Genomic DNA, 8967 nt, shown 5'->3' with positions numbered 1-8967 from the left:
GCCAAAGAGACACCATGTAGCTGCTGAAGGAGACAGATGCCGGAACTTTGCCCAGTAGGCAACAGCCTCCTGGTGATACACAGATGAATAGAAATGGGTTAATTCAATATATAAAGTTAGCCAGAAATATGTCTATGATGTCAGTCAAGCAATGTTGTAATTAGTACAGTTTCTGTGTGATCATTTTGGGTCTGGGTGGCCAAGAAATGAATAAACAGTCTCTATTTACAAGAGAAGAAGTAAATAAAGCTGGGGAAAGAGAATGCCTGTGGAGAGTTGAGATTTTATGTTGGGTGGTTATGGAACTTTGCAGGCTGGGTTGTCCCAACATTGTATATCACAGAGAAGATATTTGAGAGACTTATCAGTTGCTTAAAGACTGAGTTCCATCCCAAGCAAGGTGGTATGACAATTTTCTTTAAATTGAAAAATTCAATTCTGGAAATTGAATTCTTTTAAACCTTATGAAGTAACCAACTCACAAGTCTCAGAGAGTCCCCAAAATGTACAAGACCCACAAAGCCCCTTTCTTAGGTCATATAAGTAGGAAGGACTGAGGAAAAGAGATTCTCTAACCCATGAAGCTGCCAGCAAGTTCTGAAGAGTTTAGTGACCCTTGTTTTTAATTAAAGACGCCATGAGCAGCTAAAGGAGGGAGGCTAAAAAAGTCTACTCACAACAGGTTCTGTCTGTCCATTCTTTATTTTTTCTCTTCAATCCATCATTTCTCATTGTTCCCCCGTTACTTATTCTCCTCTTTCTACGTTATTCTTAGTTCTACATTGTTCTTCCTTGTCCCTCCCATTACAAATGTTCTCAGTCATATAGACCCTTAAAACCAGCAATTTCCCAGCCCTAGCAGGCTCCAGGGCAGGAATTCTTTTGCCCAATAGAAAACCAGATAAAGTTTACACACACACACACACACACACACACACACACACCCATTAAACCTTATGAGGTAACCAACTCACAAGTCTCAGAGAGTCCCCAAAATGTACAAGACCCACAAAGCCCCTTTCTTAGGTCATATAAGTAGGAGAGTGTCATGAGAGTGTCTAGTACACGTCTGGTGAGATTATTAATGGAGAAAGTTAGTTAAGAAAGGAATTAAATCATCAGGGGATTCTTAGGGAAGGAGGTTCATGTGCTACATTATTAGGTTATAGATAAAAGAGCTAAAAGGTTTCAGTAAAATTATGAATAGGACATGGATTGTTTTTAAAATCAGCACGCCACTACTTTTCTCCCATTATGCAGAGACAACACCAAGTAACCAGGAAACCTTCAAATGGTCAGGGAGAAGCTGATGGCTCTTGATCAGATAACACATACACCAGACTCTACAGTTTCTATGAGCCTAGGTCTGGAGTTAGACTTACTGCTCTAAGCAAAGGAGAGACCCAGGCCTCTATCAGTTCCAGGCTATGCTGTTATCAGTCATTCTGATAGTGGGTGTTATGGGTCTTTCTCTGGGTGTTGTAGAAATTCCTACAGCCAGTAGCCTTTAAATTACCCGCCCACTTGAGCATGGCCTCTTATAGTATAAATGCCGATGTAAAGCGCACAGTAGCCCTCTCTTCTGCCTGCAGGATTCAGTTGCTGTTCCCCATTCTAGAAGAGGACTGTGATCTGTGAGTCTATCCCTAAATAAATCACTTTCTATTATACTCAGTTCTGAGACAGTGTAGGATTTCTTTTTAGATCCTTCATCATCTGGCACCCACGTGGTTCCGGATTTCACATCTACTGGGTGGACCAGCTTAAAGGCTTAACTGGTCCACAGCCCAGAAAGTCTCCCACTCCCACCTGCCTGGCTAACTTTTACCTAAGCAGGTTTTTGTAAAACTCCCACCACAGTGGAGCTAACTGTGTGAGGTGACTTGGAAATCTCCCAAGCTTGTGCACACCCCCTCTACCACTGCCTCGTTCCCTGCTGTGTGATGACTTATGCGGCTTCCGGTTTCTGCTCCTTGCCCGTCAGTTCTGAGCTTCTTGCTCCATGTACGGAATTGATTTAATTGCTTTTAATTTGTCAAGCAAAGCATGTTTCTCAGTATTTAACCAGTACCAAGGTTAAAAATACCAAAGCGGCTCAGCGCTGTTCGTGGCACCAGGTTGTGCCTTAGTCATGACTCTGCAGCCTTTACACTTGTGAGACAATAAAGATTATTATACCTAAGACAGTTTACCGGACCTCATAACAGGTAATTAGCAAATCAATAAACTTGAAAGTTATATAATGGCAGAAAACATTGCCATGGAAATGTTTTAGTAACTTTTCCCTAATATAACAGATTGTATTCTGCAAGGCTTATATATTGTGATACATCCATTTATTGGATATTGGGACTCAGTTTTTTTTCATAATATGTCCTTAAGAAAATGGTTTGATAACAAAGCCAAGAATGAGGCACTTTTAGAAATGATCCAGTCTTTACAGACCAATAATGAACAGCTAGCTGACAGGATTAAAAATCAAAATTTACCTGAAAAAATTAATACTATTGAAAATGATAACATTAATTTGACAGATAAAATTGAATCCATGTCAAAGAATACCGAGAAATTATCTGAAAGAATTCATACTGTTGAGTTTGACAATTAAAATTTGTTAAAAAATTTTGATAGGTTAGCAGATAGAGTATCTCTCCAAGAAGGCAATCTGCTCGCTATCTAAATAATGTTTAAGGATGAGATGTTATCTTTAAAGGAAAAACTTCAGACCTTGGAATCACATGTGCAGAATGAGGAGCAGAGGCTAGGGGCCTCAATGAAATCACTAGAAATATATATAGGCCAGGAGATTCAGGCTTTACAAAAGACAGTAGTAAAAAGATTTGAAATGATTGAGAAAATTATTGGATCTGATGAGCAGGGAAAAAAGGAACAAAGACAGTATTTAACATCATCAGTAGCTGTCAGAGATGATTTACCCAGGATTTTAGCTTTCTACTCTGACAAAGTTCTAAAGGCCCAAAAGGATCCAAAGAAGGTAGATGGATACCTATAGGAATGAATGATCTAAAAGAAATTAACCAAGCTCTTGTAACTTATGGCTTGCATTCTGCATTTGTTAGGGAGATGGTAAAGATATGGGCTTCTAGCATCAAAGCCATGCCACACGACTGGCTTCAGTTCATTTCAGAAGTCCTACATGACGGGCCTCAACTGATGCTTAAATGCTATTTCAGAGAAGAGGCTAAATTTTTAGAACAACAGGGAAGAGCAAAAGGACTTGAGACTTTCAAGGTCAAATTCTTAGTGAGGTTACTGATGCTGACCCACAGGCTCAAGCTCTTTACAATTAACAAATATTGTCCCTATGCCACAAAGCAGCCTTAAATGTTTGGGGCAGTATTCAAGAACTAAGAAAACAAATTTAATCATATGCCAGGGTTATACAAGGCCAGAGAGAAACCTTTAGTCTTTTTACAAAGACTGACTAAGGCTGTACAATTAGGAGTAACAGACACAGATGCTAGATGAGTACTTATTGAATCTCTGGCTTTTGAAAATGCCAACTTAGATTGCAAAAACATATTTGGGCCATTAGAGGTTAGATCAGCACAAATGGATGAATGGATTCTGCATACAATGAACATTGAGACATTTGACTATCATACTGAATCTTGGGTAGGAGAAGCAATTTCCAAAGGTATGAGGAGATATCAAAATGCCAAATGTTTTAATTGTGGTAGAATAGGACATCTGAGAAGGGATTGTAGACAAAGAAATTCTAGGAATAATGTCTCCTCTAGGAATGGCAAGAATAGGAGGACTCAGACTTCAGGTATATGTAGAAGGTGTGGCAAAGGTCGACATTGGATCAATGAATGCAGATAAACAAAAGACAGACAAGGCAACCCGATACAATAGGAAACTCCTTAGGGGACCTCTCACAGGCCCCCAAGTCAAAAGTGATCCAGACATTCCCAGTCACTGTGGAGGACATGTCTTACCAGGAAAATTAAAAAGTCTAGAGCCTTCTGTATAAAAATATACTGTTTTGGATGATGGAATAAACATGGAGGATAAATCAAAATTTTCAGTAGGAAATAGGATACATATATTCTGGCAGACTTCTATAAATGATCAAAGACCAAAGCTAAGAGAGTGTATAAATAGCATTGTAATTGTGGGTTTGATAGATATGAGTATGGATGTGAGTATCATTACTCCAGAATCTTGGCATCCAAACTGGCCTCTGTAAGAGGCAGATATTCAATCACTAGAAATTTGAACCCTATCTCAAGTGAAACAAAGCGCAAGATGGGTTGAATACATAGGGCCAGAAGGACAGAGAGGAGGGCTGAGGCCGTGTGCGGCTAAGCGCCAGAAGGACAGAGAGGATGGCTGAGGCCATGTGCGGCTAAGCGCCAGAAGGACAGAGAGAAGGGCTGAGGCCGTGTGCGGCTAAGTGCCAGAAGGACAGAGAGGAGGGCTGAGGCCGTGTGCGGCTAATATTGCAGTGAATCTATGAGGTCATGACCTGCTGCAGCAATGGAATACCCAGATTAACATTGCTGCAGTCCCAGAAACTCATAAATCTGGGAAGGATATTGTAAGGTACTAAACATAAATGTCACCAGACCTTTAGAGGTACCAACAGCCCTACCTTTAAAATGGTTAACTGAGGAACCAATATGGGTTAAACAATGGCTATTAACAGAAGATAAACTGCAGGGTTTAAATGGTTGTTACAGGAGCTCACCATATTGGAGAATCAACAAGCCCTTGGAATTCTCCTATATTTGTTGTTAAAAAGAAATCTGGTAAATGGAGAATGGTGACAGATCTAAGAGCTGTCAACAATGTAATTCAACCTATGGGCCTTCTACAATCTGGAATTCCTCTGCCTTCTCTATTACCAAAAGGATGGCCTCTTAAAGTTATTGATTTAAAAAACTGTTTCTTCACTACACCTTTAAGAAAAGGACAGAGAAAAATTTGCCTTCACAGTGCCTCCTTATAATAATTCTCAACCTACTAGGAGATATCAATGAACTATGCTTTCACAGGGAATGCTCAATAGCCCCACCCTATGCCTATACTTTGTAGGTCAGCCATTGGAAATAATATGTAAAAAAATTCTTAAATCTATAATTTTCCATTACATGGATGACATTTTGCTATCTGATTCAAACATAGATACTTTAGAAAGAACTTTTGTTTGTTTGTTTGTTTGTTTTTGTTTTTTTCGAGACAGGGTTTCTCTGTGGCTTTGGAGCCTGTCCTGGAACTAGCTCTCTAGACCAGGCTGGTCTCGAACTCACAGAGATCCGCCTACCTCTGCCTCCCGAGTGCTGGGATTAAAGGCGTGCACCACCATCGCCCGGCTGAACTTTTGAAGAAGTAAAGAAAGCTTTGCCAAAATGGGGATTATAAATTGCTCCTGAAAAAAATACAGAGAAGAGATTCTGTCAATTACATAAGTTATAAAATATGTTTACAGAAAATTAGAACACAAAAGGCACAAATTAGGAGAGATTGATTGTGGACTCTTAATGACTTTCAAAGATTGTTAGGAGACATTTCCAGGCTACAACCAGCTGCTGGGATAAGATCTGATCTAATAATCGATTTAAATAAAACCTTTGATGGTGACAAAGACTTAAATAATCCCAGAGAATTAACAGCTAAAGTGGAAAAGGAATTGATTGTTGTTGAAAAATTACAGGAGGCACATGTGGTTAGGGTGAATCCAAATCTTAACTGCATTTTAGTCATATTGCCTTCCAGAATTTCCCCTGCAGGAATTTTAATGCAAATGGAAGATATTATTTTATAATGGATATTTTTACCATATAAACCAAGTAGAAAATTTAAAAGTTATGTGGAAAAATGTCTGAATTAATTATAAAAGGAAAATTGAGACTTTGACAACTAGCAAGTATAGACCCAGCAGAGATTATAATACCTTTTACTACTGATGAAAATATTTACTACTTAAAAAATTATGGGAAGACAATGAACCTTGACAAAGAGCTTGGGCTAATTTTTTTGGAGAGATTGATAGCAAATATCCCAAAAGTGATAGAATTAACCTTATAAGAGAGCTACTTGGCTTCTTCCCCACATTGTACAGAACACACCAATAACTGGAGCCTTTGCATTCTATACTGATGGAAATAAATCAGGGAAGGCTGGTTACAAAATCAGAAGATTTAAGTAAGGGTGGAACAAAGCCCACACAATTCTGTCCAAAAGGCAGAATTATTTGCTATTCTAATTGTACTAAGGAATTTTAAAGAACCTCTTATTATAGTTACTGATTCACAATATGCATAAAGAATTGTCTTGCATATTGAAACTGCTGAATTTATACCAGATGATACAGAATTGACTTCATTATTATTATTATTATTATTATTATTATTATTATTATTGGTTTTTCGAGACAGAGTTTCTCTGTGGTTTTGGAGCCTGTCCTGGAAATAGCTCTTGTAGACCAGGCTGGTCTCGAACTCACAGAGATCTGCCTGCCTCTGCCTCCCGAGTGCTGGGATTAAAGGTGTGCACCACCACCGCCCGGCTTCTGACTTCATTATTCATACAGGTTCGAGACACAATCAGGAATAGGCTCTGTCTCATATACACGACACACATCTGATCCTATACTGGTCTGTCAGGTCTTCTAGTACAAGGTAAAGCAGAATTTGATTGGTTATTGATTGAAAATGTGTTGAAGTCCTCAGAATTTTATAAGAAACATAATGTCAATAGCAAAAGTTTAAAGAAAGAGTTTTCTATTACATGGTAAGAAGTTAAGGAGATTATAAAAAAGATGTTCTATTTGCTGTTTCTATAACCAAACAACACTACCTGCAGGGAGTAACCCAAAGGGTACTCAAAGGAATGAAATATGGCAGATGGATGTGCTCCACTTTGCAGAATTTGGAAAGTTAAAAATGTACACCACACCATTGACACTTATTCAGGTTTTCAATGGGCAACTGCCTTGAGCTCAGAAAAGGCTGATTCAGTAATCACACATTTATTAGAAGTTATGGCCATCATGGGTATACCTGCACAAATAAAGACAGATAATGGTCTAGCATATGTCTCTAAGAAAATGAAACAATTTTTTGCTTATTATAATATTAAACAAATTATAGGTATACCACACAATCCTACCAGTCAGGCAGTTATAGAAAGATCAAATCAAACAATAAAGGATAAGTTAAACAAACAGAAAGGGATGGAAAATACCCCCAGAAATGATTGCATAATGTTTTATTGACTTTGAACAGCAGCAGAGAGACAATGAATGTTAGAAAAATCTGCTGAATTAAATCAGCTGCTATATTTCAAGTATGTGTTGATCTCACAATGGAAGCCAGGAGATATGCTACGATGGGGAAGGGGTTTTGCTCTTGTTTCAATAAGAGAAGAAAAGTTGTGGATACCATCAAATTTAATAAAGATTAGGTTTGAAAAAGAGAAATCTCTTGAGAAAGAGAAATGACAGCTCATCCACAGAGGTGGCAACCATATACGTGGTAAGGAAATCATATAGGGTTTGGGCAGGGTTCTGTTCTTGTCTTTACAGAAAAATACACATCTTCAAAAATTCAAAAGACCCTGGATGTTTGGATGCTGACAGAATGAAAAATAATTATTCAATAAGGATCTTCAAGAAAAAGAGAATATGACTTATAAAGACAGGTGATCAAAACATATACATTTAAATATGTGTGTGTGTGTGTGTGTGTTTGTGAATATATAGAGCTATCTTTGGAGTTGGACAATGGCTTTGTCCTTCTCTAAAGCCAAGCATCTTGTTAAAATAAAAATATTGTTTGTACAAATAATGTTTAAGTTTTCTACTATGAACAATGAATTTTCCTGCAGTAATCTTTGATTTTTTCAGAAAGAAGATGGACCCCACAACAACAACTCCATCTGGTTGATATGATGTCATGATGCTGATGGTGCTACTATAAGATTTGTTTTGGGTACTGGCTGCTCAAGATGGTTCCAACTTGATTAGCTGAAATAGTGCACTCTTTTACAATGTTCTAGCTAGAACTCCAAATAGGAACCTAAGAAAAACCCTACAAAATACTCAGAGACTACTCAATTACACCAGACAGTAATCTTGGAACTTAACCATCATTTTACTTTCACAGGATCCCATAGAAAGAGCATCGCCCCCATGACAGCTGGAAGTAATTCTAGAAGATGACGTCCCCTCTTCCAACAAAGTTTGTCTTAGGGTTAGGGACATCATTTAGGGATTGGTTATAATTGGTATAGGGTTGGGGGTTGGAGGAAAATTATGTAAGCTCAGAGATCTCTTTGGGAAAAAAAGGAAATTGAATGGTATAATAGATTAGTGTGAGTTTACTCACACTAATAATAATAGTGAGTAATAGAGTGAATACTTGTGAGCTGTTATTATAGGCAATTTACACTGGTTTAGATTCTCGTATATTGATACAAACTTTAATTATATTGAATATGTTCCTATTATAATCTACAATATTTGTATACCTAGGCAAAGTTATTTTGTCATATTGTATGCATCCATGCTTAATATATTTTGTATATTGATATAATTTTAGGGTACATTTATCATATTGCAATATACATTTCTACCTATAATCAAGATACTTATACAATGTTTAAATTTTGAGGACATTGTCCTCATTTGTTGCACAGTTGTTTATAAAGATTGTTTAATATTCTAATATGAAGTCTTAATCGTTAATTTATATAGGTATTAAGAATTATAGGTCAATAGTCATCCATGTCTGTCATATTTATAGTTAGACTAACCAGGTTCTTTAGATACATGGAGATTGTATTCTACATAGATAGATAATCTTCAACAACTTCAAAGAGCTGTAGGATATGGCATTTAAATAACTTAGGGTTCTGTTGACATGAGACATGATTGCTCCTGGCAGCACCCATCTATTCCAGAGAGAATGTTGAGCATGGAAGATACTCCACTTGGAGTTT

Source organism: Microtus oregoni, unplaced genomic scaffold (assembly GCF_018167655.1).
Source record: "Microtus oregoni isolate MIOR12 unplaced genomic scaffold, Mior012 000000F_ref0000247, whole genome shotgun sequence".
Lineage (NCBI taxonomy): Eukaryota > Metazoa > Chordata > Mammalia > Rodentia > Cricetidae > Microtus > Microtus oregoni.
The sequence above is the reverse complement of the archived record's forward strand: the minus strand, read 5'-3'. Positions refer to the sequence as shown.